We start from the raw sequence: 16,933 nt of genomic DNA on the forward strand, positions 1-16,933 counted from the left end.
ATACATGAACATACATTTTCATAAAAACTTTAAACTCTTCATATACCAAGCTTGACCTGTACATACATCATAACTGTATACATAAAAACCCCATACTAGAGCCCTCATCAAATGCTCCAGTAGGGTCAATATCATAAACATCAAGCTTAGTTCAACATATCTTATTATTAAACTTTTACATAAAAACATGTCATTGGGATTTACAAAACATAAACTAGGGCAAAGCACAATTCTAATCCATTACATATTACATGTCCACTACTAACTATTATAAAAACATAAACATCACCCTTGCCGACCTCCTGTGCTATCTCTGACCTGCAAATCTGGGGGTTAGGGGAAAGGAGTAAGCTACAAGAGCCTAGTGAGCAGAATAGTAAAAACAGTTTAATAAACTATGCTCATATGGAATGCATCACAACACAACACAAACAATACACATCAAGGATGGACTTATCACCAGTAACCCTCTACATATCCAAATAATGCCCGGCCCTCGACGGAGCTCCTCAGGACTTCCTCTTAAACATAACATAACATGTCCAACTGTGCCAGGGGAGTAGAATGGGCAACCCTGGTCTTTCCCTTACATTGTGCCAAGGGTGTAGAATGGGCAACCCTGGACTTCCATATCATATCAGATCGTATCATGTCATATCGAGGGCTAATGGGTCATCCAATATCCATCAACATCAACAGTAAAATATGCAATGCATCATATTCGTGAATTCCAATGCAACAACCTATAAACATGGCAATCGTGATGCATGAACATGCTTAAAAGTTTAGTTACTTTAAAACATAGTTCAGTTCTACTCACCTCTGGCTAACGCTTGACTGATTCTGAAGCAGCTAACTCACTGTTGGTCTCTACGGTCTCTTGGGTCCAAACCTACACAGGTGGACTCAAATGAGGGACCAAACATAACTCTATCAAGGCTCTAAACATCTCCCCAAAAACCCCTCAAAACATCATAAAACATGCATAGAAAACAGGCAAGGGAAGGCTGGGCAGGGGACTTTCGGCAGCAGGTTCAGCGGCCGAAGGTCCCTACAGATCCTAAAGTCAGGCACTTTCGGAGGCAGGTTCGGCGGCCGAAAGCCTTCACAGACTCGAAAGTCACTAATCTTCGGGGGCAGGTTCGACGGCCAAAACTCCCCTCCAGAGCCGAAAGTCCATTCTTTCGAGGGCGAGTTTAGGCGGCCAAAGCTGCCTCCTCTAGCAGGTTCGGCGGCCGAACCTTGCTTCGGCGATCGAACTGGGTCTTTTTGAGTGACAGAACTCGATTCTACCATCATGCCCAAACCACCAAAACTCTCCAAACTCACCCTCAACTATTCTAATCATGCATACACACTTATTCAAGCATAAACGGGCATAAAACTAGTCTAAACCCTAACAAACAATACATAGAAGCAAACAATCATTTTCAAACTCACATAAACCCTAACATTTTAAAACTAGCCAAAACATGCATCATATACCCTTAACCCTTCTTAAAACTCATTCAAAACATAAAGAAAGATAAGGATCTACACTTACCTCGTATAGATCGAAGGTAGGTGCGACCCAAACTTGGAGTTGAGGAGAAAAGGGTCTCCGGAGGTCTCCAAGCTTCAAAACTTTAGATTGAGCTTAAAATCTTCAAAAACAAGATAAAACTCATAAATATCTAGAGAGATTTGAAGGAAAAACACAAGATCATTAGGGGGAGACGGAGACTCACCTTGCCCGAAAATGGAGAGAGAAAACTCGCCCATTTTCGGACAGCGGGCCTTTTATAGGTGGCTGGCCAAACCACCTTCGGGGGCCAAAAGAGCTTCCGAAACCTCACCATGTTCGGTGACCGAACATGAGGTTCGGTAGCCGAACCTGAGTTTTTCCCTCAAACTCTTTTCTTTCAAAACTCAATTCTTTCTTTCTTAAAACCTCAAAAACATATAAAAACATTTTAGAAAACCTTTATTTTCATCCTTCTAAGGGATTTCAACCTCGAGATTCCGGATTCTAACGGAGATTCCGCCGGAAAGTTGGAATTCCGATGCCGGATCTTAGCCGGGTATTATATAAGGTCTACCAATGTGGTCAATGGCTTTCTACTCAGAGACCCAAAGAATTCAGCCGAAGTAGTTTCCTTCTACATTGCCTCCATAGGTTTAGATTCATCAAGGTTTGGGATCTAGAGGGCTTTTTGACAGGAGCGGTTGTCGAAACCGGTCAAAAATAACCTTCTTGGTTACCTACAATTATAACTGTAGATAGTGGTGAAGGATCGTATCCACAGAGAATTGATTACCTATTTATTTATCCCAATCAAGACCAATAAAACCAATTGAAGACACAATAGAAAGCAAGTGATTGCAAATAGAACAAAAGTAAAGTGCAAGGAAAGTAAAAAGGGGGGTTTTGAGGTGATTTGATTAACAACTAATGAAAGCAATTAAAACAGCAAGTAATTATAAATAAGAGAGAAATCAATATGAGAAAGGTCTAGTTGAAGATATGGATCCACTTTGGTTGTTTGGGTTGATCATTGAAACATGGTTATCTTGATTGAATCAATAGGTTGGTTATGGGGGTGGAAGACGCTTCTCACCACCATGTCTTTCCTTATGAACAAACTGATTAGGGAACGTCCTCTAACCAATTACTAATCAACAAATTGCCAAGGAACGTCCTTAGGCCATAGGCATCAAAACAATTGCCAATTGCATGAAGAACAAGAAAGATCCAAACCCTAACTACTCAAACGCATGAGATGTTGTTAGATCATGCAATTCCTTAGTTTTTACACCAAGTGTATTCTATGGATAGAATATTTCCAGCAATTACGGACTAACAAATATCCTAATCCAACAATCAATTATCTTTGCAATTAGGAATCAAGTGGCCAATTTGATCAAAACAACAAAGCAATCTTTAGATTTAAGCACAATTGCATGAATATTGAATAAAATCAAAGACAAAAGTTTCTGTTCAGATCTCACAACCCATTAAACAACCTTAGTTTCAACCAAACTTCAACTAGAAAGAGGGTTTCAGCCACTCATGGCTGAACCAAAACAGAAAAATAAAAGAAAAGAACAAAGAAGATGAAGAACTAAGGTGGAGGAGCCTTTGGAGAGCCTTGATCAATCCCTTGATGGAAGATGTTGATTCTTGGTCTTCTTGAGGCCTTTAAATAGATCTTGAGAGGCTGCCTTTTTCCTTTTTAGTGTCCATGTATCTTTGAGTGATTGCCCCATAGTGCCCTTGAGTTTTCTTTGTGCATGTGTGGAGTTGCAAGCCCTTTTTGGTCTTTTGATTGATGTCCAAGGTGTGTCCAAGAAGATTCATGCACTAAAGAGGAAGGTGGAGCCTTGATTTGAATTTTGAATGAACATAGCACTATGTAGGAAACATGTGATCTTCAAGATTGGGCTCATTAAATAGGGAAGAGCATGTTCGGGGGCAAGTTCGGCCGCCTAAGTTAAGTTTCGGGGGCAGGACTTTCGTCTCTGGAGCCAAGGTTCGGCGGCCGAAGGTGCCCCTGAAGGTGGGTGACTTTCGCCTCTGGACTGGACTTTAGGCCGCCGAAAGTGCCCCCGAAAGTGGGTGAGTTTCGGCTTCCGAAAGTGCTTCCGAAGGTGCCCCCGAAAGTGGTTGAGTTTTGGCTTCCGAAAGTGCTTCCGAAGGTGCTTCCGAAAGTGGCTGTTTTTGGGCATTCTTTGGCACTTTTAAGAGCATTTTCTTCAAATTGTTTCTTCACACCTAATATTTGCAAAACATGATTAAAACCACAAATTTAGGTAGAATAGGTGCAAATAAACATCAATAAGATCATGAAAATATGGACTAAAATATGCTCTATCAAATACCCCCACACTTAAGCTTTTGCTTGTCCTCAAGCAAACAAACATAGCCAAATAAGTTTTCTTTGCTCTAGATCCTTATTTTCACTTAGGCTCTTTACTCTAGACACCTATTTTGAAGCATTGCAGTGAAGAATATATGCATGAAGATTACTTACCTCTTTTCCTTGTTTCCCTTTGCTTACCATGGTTAGGATTGGTTTTCCTCAAGAGAGACATGCACATTAATTTGTTAAGACTTTTTCTAGCTTTTGGATTGACTTGCCCTTACCTTGAAGTACTTTATTCAGGCTTTTGCACTTTAGATTTTGCTTGGAAAGGTCACCAACCTATTTTTGATTTGAAGGTTTAGGTTTTCAGTTGGTCACCTATCCAAGTGGCTACTAGCCTTGTTCATAGTCTTTTGACCATTGGAACAACTTTTGAGTTGTGCTTTTGAGGTCTTTGCCTTTGCTGAATTTTCTTTCTCTCAATGATTTGGGCAAATCAACACCAATTACCAAAGCAAGTCACATTAGGTTCATTCACACAATTTTCAATTTATTCTCAATCAATTGAGGGTCATCAATATATTTTTCACCATGGCAAACTCAAAGATTCAATTCAAAAGGCAATTCTCAAACATGAATATAACTCACTGCAATTGATTCAACATAAGTTTAAAGAGTTATCACATCAATGGGGTCATGGAAAGAAAAACTCATTCAACATGTTCATAAGTTTGAGTAGAGCAAAACAAAAAGAAGAAGAAGAAGGTTGTGGTTGTGTGTGTTTTATTGAAAGCATAAATAATAAAAATGAAAAATTTTTCCTAATGCAAGCAAACTAAAGATAAAAATAAACTTAAAAGTAAAAATTCAGATATGCACCCCCACACTTAAATCATGCATTGTCCTCAATGTATAAGAAACATAAAAGAACAAAGGAAACTGAGTACTCCCCTGGGTGTGGTGTGCATGGTGCGATCCTCTTGATCAAGGCTCAAGTGATTGGAGAAGGGAAAAGCGTCCCAATTGCATTGAGCAAAAAGTGTAGCGCTCCTTTTGATTTGGTCATGAACCATCCTACTTTCTCCATGTACTCATGAAGTAACAAGATTAGCTTCTCCTCTTTCAGATGAGGTGTGCCTCTAGCCTTTATGTTTGCATTTTTGAGCACTTCCAACTCCAATTGATATTTCTCCATAGGTGGCTGCAATTTGGCATTAAGTTCAAGCAAAACAAATTCTACCTTATCCGGAGGTTTTGGAAGGCATTGATCTGCATGCTCCTTTGGTTTTGGCTCTTGGACCTCCACTTGTTCCTTGTGCACATGGGCTATTTGCATTGGATCTATGGTATAATTGGGTTTAGTATCTTTCTTTTGCATAGGACCTAACTGAGGTGGAAGACTGATCTGCGTTGGAATCTGTGGAACAAGGTTCGGCGGCCGAAAAGTGTCTGAGTTCGGCGGCCGAATGTCTTCAATTTGCGGAGTGAACTGCTGCGATGGATTCTGCGTCTGAAGATTGCTTGGGTTCGGGGGCCGAAAGACGTCTTCTTTTTGCGCAATGTGTTCTTGAGGTGGTGCAACAGAATCTGGTGTTTGAAGGGCAGTAGGGTTCGGCGGCCGAAAGTTGTCCATGTTCGGCGGCCGAATGTCTTCTGTCTGCACAACCTCAATCTGCTGGATGCTGCATGAATCATTGGTTAGAATATCATCTTTTATATCAAAATTATATTTGCTCAAACAATCAATGATATTTGAATTATCAACGAGTTCTGTTTGATCTGTTTGTTTGGACAAACAGTATTCTGGTTGTGTCTCTTCAGCAGCTTGTTCTTGAATTTGCCAACTTTCATCTTCATCCTCCACATCTTGAAGTTCTTGCTTTCTTCTTAACACGAGTGCTTCCATTGAGGTGGCCAATTGTCCTATGTCCTGTCGCAGGCTTTGCATGGAACTTACCATTGTTTCCATCATTGTTTCCATTATCTTTTCAAAGTGTTGATCTGGATTTGAAGGTTCTGGTTGGGCTTGATATCCTTGATAATCTTGGTAGTTGTTAGCCTCAGCATAGCCATAGTTCGGTTGGTCTCCCCAATATGGATTGTATGTGTCATGGTAGGGATCATGTCTTGGCTGTTCATAGAATCCTCCATATGCATGAACTGGTTGGTCATACTCATAACGTGTAGGACATTGGGAAGTTAGGTGTCCCACATATCCACAGATCATACATGGTTGATTGTTGTACCTCCCGATTGTATTGACTTGGTGATTGTCTTCTTGGAGGGTGGGACATTGATCAGTGGAATGTCCTACATATAAGCAGATCCCACATGGCACAGGAGGCTGGGGTGCTTGAGTCTGTTGGACTTGGCCTAGGGCGATCTTTTCCACAAGAGAAGTTAGTTTAGAAATTTGAGATTCAACAGAGGATGTTCTTACCTCATAGATTCCTCTTTGCGTTTGCTCCTCTTCATCATATTGCTTAGACGAAGCTGCGAGATTGGATATCAGTTCCTTCATCTCCCTGGGTGTCTTGTCTAGGATAGATCCTCCACAGGCTACATTTATGAGTTTCCTTTCTGATGGAATCAATCCTCCATAGAAGAACTGAATGAGGGCTTTTTCTGACATATCATGTTGTGGACAACCTGTGCATAGTCTTTCAAACCTTTCCCAATAATCATATAAGTCCTCATTTTTTTCTTTGCCTTATGCTAGTTATTTCTCTTATTATGCCAATTGATTTAGATGGTGGGAAGTATTTGTCCAAAAAGGCTTGGACCATATCATCCCAAGAAGTTATAGATCCAGGTGGCAAATAAAATAACCAATCCTTAGCATGGTCATCTAATGAAAAAGGGAAGGCTCTTAGTTTAACATGATCTTCTGAGATCCCTTGAGGTCTCATGGATGAGCAAATAATTTTAAATTCTTTTAAGTGTTTATGGGGATTTTCATTTTACAAACCTCTAAATTTAGGGAGATGATGAATCAAACCTGATTTCAGTTCAAAGGGAACTGTAAGAGGTGGATAGGTGATGCAAAGTGGAGCATAATCACCTATAGGAGTTGCTAACTCCCTCATGGTTCTTTCCCTTTGTGCTTGTGGCCTATTTGCTGGATTTTCTTGGATTATTTGGCCTTGGACAGCATATCCATCATGGGCAGCAGCTGGTGCTTGAGGTTCTGCCATTGGTGCAAAATCAGGTTGCTGGAGTGAAGGAAGTTCGGCGGCCGAAGGTTGATGAGTTTCGGCGGCCGAATGTTGGGCAGAAGGTTCTGCGGTTGAGGCTTGCTTTCCTAGCCTTCTGATGGTGCGTTCAATTTCTGGATCAAAGGGCAGAGTGTCCCTATGTTCAGACCTGGTCATGAAAAGAAAAATAAACAAACAAGTGAAATCAACTCCCCGGCAACGGCGCCAATTTTTGACAGGAGCGGTTGTCGAAACCGGTCAAAAATAACTTTCTTGGTTACCTACAATTATAACTGTAGATAGTGGTGAAGGATCGTATCCACAGAGAATTGATTACCTATTTATTTATCCCAATCAAGACCAATAAAACCAATTGAAGACACAATAGAAAGCAAGTGATTGCAAATAGAACAAAAGTAAAGTGCAAGGAAAGTAAAAAGGGGGGTTTTGAGGTGATTTGATTAACAACTAATGAAAGCAATTAAAACAGCAAGTAATTATAAATAAGAGAGAAATCAATATGAGAAAGGTCTAGTTGAAGATATGGATCCACTTTGATTGTTTGGGTTGATCATTGAAACATGGTTATCTTGATTGAATCAATAGGTTGGTTATGGAGGTGGAAGACGCTTCTCACCACCATGTCTTTCCTTATAAACAAACTGATTAGGGAACGTCCTCTAACCAATTACTAATCAACAAATTGCCAAGGAACGTCCTTGGGCCATAGGCATCAAAACAATTGCCAATTGCATGAAGAACAAGAAAGATCCAAACCCTAACTACTCAAACGCATGAGATGTTGTTAGATCATGCAATTCCTTAGTTTTTACACCAAGTGTATTCTATGGACAGAATATTTCCAGCAATTACGGACTAACAAATATCCTAATCCAACAATCAATTATCTTTGCAATTAGGAATCAAGTGGCCAATTTGATCAAAACAACAAAGCAATCTTTAGATTTAAGCACAATTGCATGAATATTGAATAAAATCAAAGACAAAAGTTTCTGTTCAGATCTCACAACCCATTAAACAACCTTAGTTTCAACCAAACTTCAACTAGAAAGAGGGTTTCAGCAACTCATGGCTGAACCAAAACAGAAAAATAAAAGAAAAGAACAAAGAAGATGAAGAACTAAGGTGGAGGAGCCTTTGGAGAGCCTTGATCAATCCCTTGATGGAAGATGTTGATACTTGGTCTTCTTGAGGCCTTTAAATAGATCTTGAGAGGCTGCCTTTTTCCTTTTTAATGTCCATGTATCTTTGAGTGATTGCCCCATAGTGCCCTTGAGTTTTCTTTGTGCATGTGTGGAGTTGCAAGCCCTTTTTGGTCTTTTGATTGATGTCCAAGGTGTATCCAAGAAGATTCATGCACTAAAGAGGAAGGTGGAGCCTTGATTTGAATTTTGAATGAACATAGCACTATGTAGGAAACATGTGATCTTCAAGATTGGGCTCATTAAATAGGGAAGAGCATGTTCGGGGGCAAGTTCGACCGCCTAAGTTAAGTTTCGGGGGCAGGACTTTCGTCTCTGGAGCCAAGGTTCGGCGGCCGAAGGTGCCCCCAAAGGTGGGTGACTTTCGCCTCTGAACTGGACTTTAGGCCGCCGAAAGTGCCCCCGAAAGTGGGTGAGTTTCGGCTTCCGAAAGTGCTTCCGAAGGTGCCCCCGAAAGTGGTTGAGTTTTGGCTTCCGAAAGTGCTTCCGAAGGTACTTTCGAAAGTGGCTGTTTTTGGGCATTCTTTGGCACTTTTAAGAGCATTTTCTTCAAATTGTTTCTTCACACTTAATATTTGCAAAACATGATTAAAACCACAAAATTAGGTAGAATAGGTGCAAATAAACATCAATAAGATCATGAAAATATGGATTAAAATATGCTCTATCACTTTTGTATTAAAATGAGCCACATACTCTCCTAGAGTCTCATCTTTCCTTTGTTTGATTGTTTCCAAGTAGCTGGTCTTCCTTTGAGTCGGCACACTGGCTATAAATCTTCTCATAAATGAGTTAGCTAAGTCATAAAAGGTTTTGATGCTTTCTGCTTCTAGGTTGTTAAACCATGTCAAGGCTGCTCCGGTTAGGGTAGTTGGAAATGCTTTACAGAGTAAGGCATTAGAATGGTTTGTAGCTTCATTAATGTTTTTTAGTTGATCACATGGTCTCTAGGATTTTCTATGCATTGTATGCTCCCGTGGTCGGCATCAGAAATTTTTTGGGGATGGTTTCTTCTTGAATGCAGGTCACAAAAGGGGAGGACGTTCTCAAGCTCGTATGTGCTCCTGCTTGGCTCTTTAGCTTAGCCAACAGCTCTTTTTTCAGCTTTTCTAGCCTCTTGTCCACTCCTTTGTCCCTCACATTGGGCTTTCTAACATTAATTGGGGATTTTGAGCTGGTTTCTTCTCTTTCGCTCTCCATCTCATATCTTTCGAATGTTGTGCTCCTACTCATGTCAACATCCCCTTCTATTAAGCTTCTCACGACTCAGCTTCTAAACTTAGCTAGGGGTTCCCTAATTGGTTCATCCATTCTTCTTCTTGTTACATGGGTGGTGGTCATTGGATCATGGTTTTAGGGCATTTGGCTGGGAGTTATATAGGTGTTGGGTTTGTGATCATTGGCGGGATGAGGCCTCTTTGCTGTATGATTCGGTTCATCCACATTATGGTTTGCTGCAGTTACAACGACATAGTTTGTAGGTCTTGGTTTGATAAAGGGGTTGGAGGGATGGTATTTGTTGGTGTGGAGTTACTGGCAAAAGGTATGTTGGACACCATTTGGGTGGAGGGAAGCGAGAATAAAGTCATTGAAAATCCCTGAGAGATGGAAGTTTTTGGGATTTGGTTGTCATTTCCAACAAGTGTTGGAGGGTTATTTTCTTGGTTGGCCATATGGATCTCAATGGATTTAGTTTAGAAACTCCGGTAATAGGATAATCTTCCTTCCTTCCCATAGACGATGCCAATTGATGAACTGAGATCTATTAGGTTTACCAGGACAAGACACTTGGATCAAGGTTCGATCTCATGAAGAAATCAATGAGTCGGGATTAGTGGTTAGGGAGTAAATAGAGTTGATTGTTGATTCGGGTATATTAAGGTTTTAGGAGTCATCCAAGCATGAGGTTTTTGGAGGAAAATTAATTGGTTTCGAATTAGGGTTGGTTCAGAGATATATATACCCTGATCACTCTGATATCCCCTACATCACGTTCCATCAGATTTGATGAGGACATCCTTTATTAGGCGTGTCGGACGACTCATTAATGGTAGAAAGTCGGCTAATAAATATGGAGCTGGTTTTCCCATATCCTGTCCTTTCATCCATGTTACATTAGTCGGATTCGCAGCATGCGCATTTAAGGCCTTGGTATGGGCTAGGGCAGCCTACCATCGTGTTGGTAATTTGCGCTTACCCGTGATCATATCAAGTCGTGCTCGGCCCTCGACAAAGTTGGTTTTCTTCGTTGACTGAGACTCAATCGGATCGTATACACGTGTCCTAATCATAGAATGTTTGATATCTTATAGGTTATCAAATGGGCATCAAATGGGCAAAAGGAGGAATTTAAATTTTAATTCTTCTCTCACAAGGTTTGTAAGTTTGTGTTCTACCCTTCCAGCTCGGGTATGCCTAGATGTTGTTTGAGCTTATATTTTCATGGTGTCTTTGTTGCTCTCCTATTGTTATCCTTAGAGCCGGACTGTAGCAAGCAAGGGTTTAGCTGACATCTTTGTGTTCCTTCCTTTGTTTTTAAAGATGGAGTTGTTTCTTGGATGCTACTGGTACAAAAGCATAGTCTTCTTGCATAGGATTGAACGAAGTTTCTGGGTTGGGTTCACCGGTCTTACTCAAAAATTCCTTTTCAATGACCTAAATTTTGGGTTAAGTCTTGTATCTGAGCTTGATTGCTCTTATCTTTAAACCATGTACTTTTATTTCATCTAATGAAACATTGCTTGGCAAAAGAAATTAAATATCTAATATAATTATGAAAAGTATCCAATTTTGACACTACAATGACAATTTTACCCTGCTAATCAAACTTCTATATGTTAAAGGACATGGATATTTTGGTCCCTTTATGCTCCCTGCATTTTGTGACCCGTACTTTCTTTGAGTGCGACCAGTTATGTCAGAAAATTTTACACCAAGATTCAGCTCTATCCTTCTCAAGTTACTCCCCCACGCACCTAGCTGAGATCTTAGGGAAAACGACATCGTATTTCTCCCTTTCCTTCGGTTATTGCTCCCTTTGAGATGGTCTCTTGGCAAATATAATAGATCTGCTGCATTAGATACATTTTGATACTATTATGCTTTGTTTGATTTGAGGAAATTGAAGAGAAAAAGAAAATAAATCTGCACTCCGAGGTTTAGCCTGGTGAAAAGTGCATCTTTGTAGCCTTGTGAGGTCAAAAGTTCGACTCCTCCACCCCTATTTCAAAAAAAAAAAAAGAAAATAAATCTAATTTCCTTAAATTCTCGTATATCAATAATTTTTCAATGTAATAATAATTACATTGAAAGATGCCATGATAATTGTAAACAAATAAATAAATAAATATTTTAAATAATAATTAATTACATAAAATTGAATAATAAAAAATAAACATATAAAAATATCAATGAAAATTGATTGATAATTTTATTAGTTGATTTTTTAATTTTAAAATAAATTTTAAAATATTTTTAAAATAAATTTTAAAATATTTTTAAAATTAAAAGTTTATTCATTAGACTTTTTTAAAGAAAATCACTTAATAATTTTTTAAAATTTTAAAAATATTTTAATGTATTTTTTAAAATTAAAAAACTAATTACTAATAGATTTTTCATGACTAAAGGCTAAATAATAACACTATAATAAAAAATTATATTTATAAGTAAAAAAAAATTATTGAAAAATATATTGTTCTAAGGGTCCTTATTTTTGTTGTTGTCAATATAATAATGACATGATTATTTATGTGAATAATAATTTAACAATGCAATATTTTTATTAATAAATAACTTTTAACAATATAAATATTGTGTTAATTTATTAAAATCGAACAGAATTAATTAGTGAAATAAATTTAGTCAGCCTTATAACTCATTTGATTCAATAGATCAGTGTAAATCTATTCAATAATTAATAAACTTTAAATCCTTATAATTTAAATTAAAATTTTTAAATCCAACCACCACTCACATTTAATAAAAAAAAATTATATTGATGCTGAGACTTAACTTTAAAAATTCAATAAAATAATTTCTACATCTCATACCATCTAAACTACTTTAAATATTTATTATTTTATTACAATCAATTATATATATATTAATGTAATACCCGGCTAGACTCCGGTATCGGAATTCCTACCGTCCGGTGGAATCTCGGATGTCGGAAGCCTCTAGTAGGGTAGAAACATGTTTTCATAAAATGCTTTAAGGTATTTCATGGTTTTAAGTATGAAAATTAAATGAGTTTTGCATGAAAAGTCTTTGGATGAGTTTATGGGTTTTGATGTTTTGATGAACAATGTATGTTGATTTTGTGTGTTTGAAGTGTTGTAGTTGGAGTATTTGCTAGTTTGAGACCCCTAGGTGTAATGTATGGTATGTATGCATGTTTTAGAACTAGTTTATGCATGATTGGTGAGTTTGGAGGCAAAAATGCACAAAGGAGCCGAGTTTCTGCCCTTTGGCAGAAACCAGGTTCGGCAGCCGAAGGCACTTTCGGCCGCCGAACATGGCTGGTGAGGCAGGCCTTTCGGCTGCCGAAGTTGCCCCCGAAAGGAGACTTTAGTCTCTGTCTGGCACTTTCGGCCGCCGAAGGTGCCGCCGAACATGCATGAGTTTCGCCTCTGTCTAGGAGTTTCGGCCGCCGAAGGTGCCGCCGAACCTGCTTGACTTTCGGCTCTGGAGGGACTTTCGGCCGCCGAACCTGCCGCCGAAAGTGCCCTGTCCAGCCATTTCTTGCATGTTTTTCTATGATTGTTTCATGATGTTTTAGGGGGTTTTTGGGGAGTATATTAGAGTTATGTTTATGTATGTTTGGTCCCTCATTGGAGTCCACCTGTGTAGGTTCGGACCCGAGGAACCGAGGACCCCAGCAGTGAGCCAGCTGCTACAGAGTTTGTCAGAGCTAGCCAGAGGTGAGTGGAATAAACCTTAAGTTTTAAATTAAACGAAATATGAATTTTGAGCATGACCCATGCATCATTAATGCCATGAGTTATAGTAGGTTGTTTGCATTAGTATTCACGAATATGTTGCATTGCATTTATGATGTTGATGTGGATTGGTTATTGGATGATCCTTTAGTCCTCATATGGCATGATGATGCTACGGTATGATACGGTATGGAAGTCCAGGTTGTACCCATTCTACGTCCCTAGCACGATGTAAGAGAAAGTCCAGGTTGTACCCATTCTACGTCCCTGGCACAGTTGGACTGTATGATATGTTATGTTAAGGGAAAGACCGGTTGTACCCATTCTACGTCCCGGCACAGTTGGACTATGTAGAGGACTATTGGTGACAATACCATCCGAGATGTGATTAGTTGTGATGTGTTGCATTACATAAGGGCATGAAATTTTAATATATGATTTCCACTATTCTGCTCACTGGGCTTTGTAGCTCACCCCTCTCCCCTAACCCCAGATGTGCAGGTACAGGATAGACCAGAAGGTTAGCCAGAGTTTATTGAAGTATGTTGATGTAATAGTTAGATTGTGAACATGACAATTGTACTATGATGTAATGTAAGAGATTTCAGTATGATTTGTAATGAGGTATTTTGAGGTTATAGATGTGCTTGACCCTATAAGTATTGTAATCCCTTGTTGATGCATGATCTTAGATATTTGATGATACAGAATGTTAGCCAACTCATCTCATGTTGTATCGCCCGTTGGGGCATTGTTGAGATCCCACAGAGGGATCATGATTATGATCATGACTATGTACATGTATGTTCAGGTTGAGTTGGATGTTTAAAGGAAAAGTTTAAATTTTTATGCTTGTTGTTGATCATGTATGGGATTATACAGGTTTACAGGTTTATGTCAGGCTTGCTACGGGTCCCGGCGGCCTTAAGCCGATCTGGATCCTAGCGCCGGTAGCGGTCCGATTTTCGGGTCGTTACAGAATGGTATCAGAGCCCTAGGTTCATATGGTCGGACCTAGAGTGTCGGGCTCATAGATGTTCTAGAAGGTCAAGCACAATAGGAAGATCATGTCCACTAGGATAGGATGTGGAGTCCTGTCTTGTATGATGATGTGAAATGCCATGATTTTATACATGTGCATTAATGATATGCTATGCTATGTGATGTATGTGATGAGGGTTCATGTGTGCCCACATGAACCATATCATGCTAATGCTTGCTTGATGTGTACTGTTTTTCAGAAAACAGGATGAGAGGAACTCGTCGATCTGCACGATTGACTGGAGTGCCACCTGAGGATGAGGGCACGAGCGCCCGTCCTCCTACATTGCCTAGGGCAATGTCTTGTAGAGCCAATAGAGAAAGGGTGTCAAGGGACCCTAGAAGGTCTTTTGATGCTAGCAGAAGGGGGACAGATAGAGGAGGAAGTTCTTCAGATGTGAGGGAGGTTATGGAAGAGGATCAGAGGAGGGATGGGAACTTGGATGTGAGCATGGAGGAAGAAGGGACAGGGGAGTCTCAGGGAGGCGTTCAGGCCTCGGGGTATGGTTTTCCACCCCATTATCCACCCTTCCCACAGGGTTCAGGGTATCCGATGGGAGGTACATCGGATTACTCCAGCTTTAACCCCTACCCTACCTACATGCCTTATCCACCTTTCTATCCACCTTACACACAGTACCCAACTTATCCACCCTCACCTTTCTATCCAAACCCGGCAAACCCCACCTCGGGGAATGCTGCACCTCCACCTCCACCACCTACAGAACCAGCAGCCCCAGTTACTCAACTTCCTAGACCTAGCTCAGCTGATGGGAGCAAGGTAAAGATGACAGATTACCTCAAGCTAGATGCTCCCAAATACAAGTCAGGGGATGACCCCTTTGAGTATCTGAGAGTAGTGAAGACAATAACTGATGAGCTAGGGGCAAGTGACAGCAGGGCCATTCAGATGGCAGGGTTCACTTTGAAGTGCAAGAAGGCACGGGAATGGTTCAAGTGTTATGTGGACCCGAGATTAGACGGTATGACATGGGAGGAATTTGCGAATGAGTTCGCTGGATGGGCTTTTCCAGACAGTTCTAGAGAACTGAAGATGATTGAGTTTGAGCAAATGAGGCAGTCAGAGCACATGAGTGTAGAGGAGTTCACGGATAAATTCTTGGAGCTATTGCCTTTTTCAGGGCAAGCTCTAGATACAGATACAAAGAAAGCCAAGAGGTATGTTATGAAGCTGCATTCCAGGTACTCCTCATTGATTCAGTCAGCCGAGAGAGAAAGTTTCCACACTGTGGTGGATATGGCTCGAAGAATGGAAGCAAGTGCTATAGTTGAGGGGTCAGTGAAGCAGTCAGTGACCCAGTCTTCAGGGGTTAAGACCCCAGGCAGAGGAGGCCCAGGTTTCTCTTCTCAGAGCTCAGGTAAGAAGAGGTGGGATAGTACCACCAGGAAGCCGAAGAAGAATAAGTTTTGGAACAAGTTGAAATCCGGTCTGGGATTTGGCGGTGGCTCGAGCTCAGGCTCAAATGGTACAGAATGTCAGAGATGTGGAAGACCGCACAGGGGAGTGTGTCGAGCTGGGACTAATGCATGTTTCAGATGTGGACAGGAGGGACACATGGCTCGGGATTGTCCTAGAGCGCCTTTTATGGGCCAGCCCCAGCAGACAGCTTCTGGTAGTGTGGCACAGCCAGCAGTTCCAGCCACAACTCAGGGCAGTGGCAGAGGTAGAGGGAGAGGGGCAGCCTCTTCTTCTGGTTCCCGAGGTGAAGGTCCATCAGCTCCAGCCAGGATCTTCACCATGACACAGCAGGAGGCTAACACATCCAACACCGTGGTGTCAGGTAATCTCGTCATTGGGTGTTCTGATGTGTATGCATTAATGGACCCGGGTGCATCTCATTCATTTATTGCTCCGAGAGCCGTTGAGAGGTTGGGTCTGATAGTCTCTGGGTTAGAGTGTCCCCTATGGGTCAGTGGACCCAAGTGTGACCCGTCAGTGGCAGTGTCAGTCTGCCAGTACAGTCCAGTTTTTGTTGAGGGAAGATGCCTCTCCGCCGAACTTGTGGTTCTAGACTTGACAGACTTTGACGTCATTCTAGGGATGGATTGGCTATCTACCCATGGTGCTACCTTGGACTGCAGGGACAAGGTAGTCAGGTTCAGAGATCAGGACGGGTCAGAGGTTGTCTTCAGGGGAGACAAGAGGGGCACACCTAGAGGTCTGATATCAGCTCTTCAGGCTCGTAGGTTGCTTAGAAAGGGATGTCAGGGGTACTTAGCTCATGTGAGAGAGCTAGACAGTCAGGTCAGGGAGCCGGCCTCGGTGCCAGTTGTCAGAGAGTTTCAGGATGTCTTTCCAGATGAGCTTCCAGGTTTACCACCTGCTAGGGAGATAGAGTTCGAGATAGAGTTGGTGCCTGGAACTAGACCGATCTCTATCCCTCCCTACAGGATGGCCCCAGCCGAGTTAAAGGAGTTGAAAGAGCAATTGCAGGAGCTGGTAGAAAAGGGTTTCATCCGACAGAGTACCTCACCTTGGGATGCTCCGGTCTTGTTTGTGAGAAAGAAGGATGGGTCCCTCAGACCTTGTATCGACTACAGGCAGTTGAACAAAGTCACTACCAAGAATAGGTACCCTCTGCAAAGGATCGATGATCTATTCGACCAGCTAGCAGGAGCGGGTTGTTTCTCCAAAATAGATCTGAGATCGGGGTACCATCAGCTAAGGATAA

The sequence above is a fragment of the Manihot esculenta genome, chromosome 12 (assembly GCF_001659605.2).
Source record: "Manihot esculenta cultivar AM560-2 chromosome 12, M.esculenta_v8, whole genome shotgun sequence".
Lineage (NCBI taxonomy): Eukaryota > Viridiplantae > Streptophyta > Magnoliopsida > Malpighiales > Euphorbiaceae > Manihot > Manihot esculenta.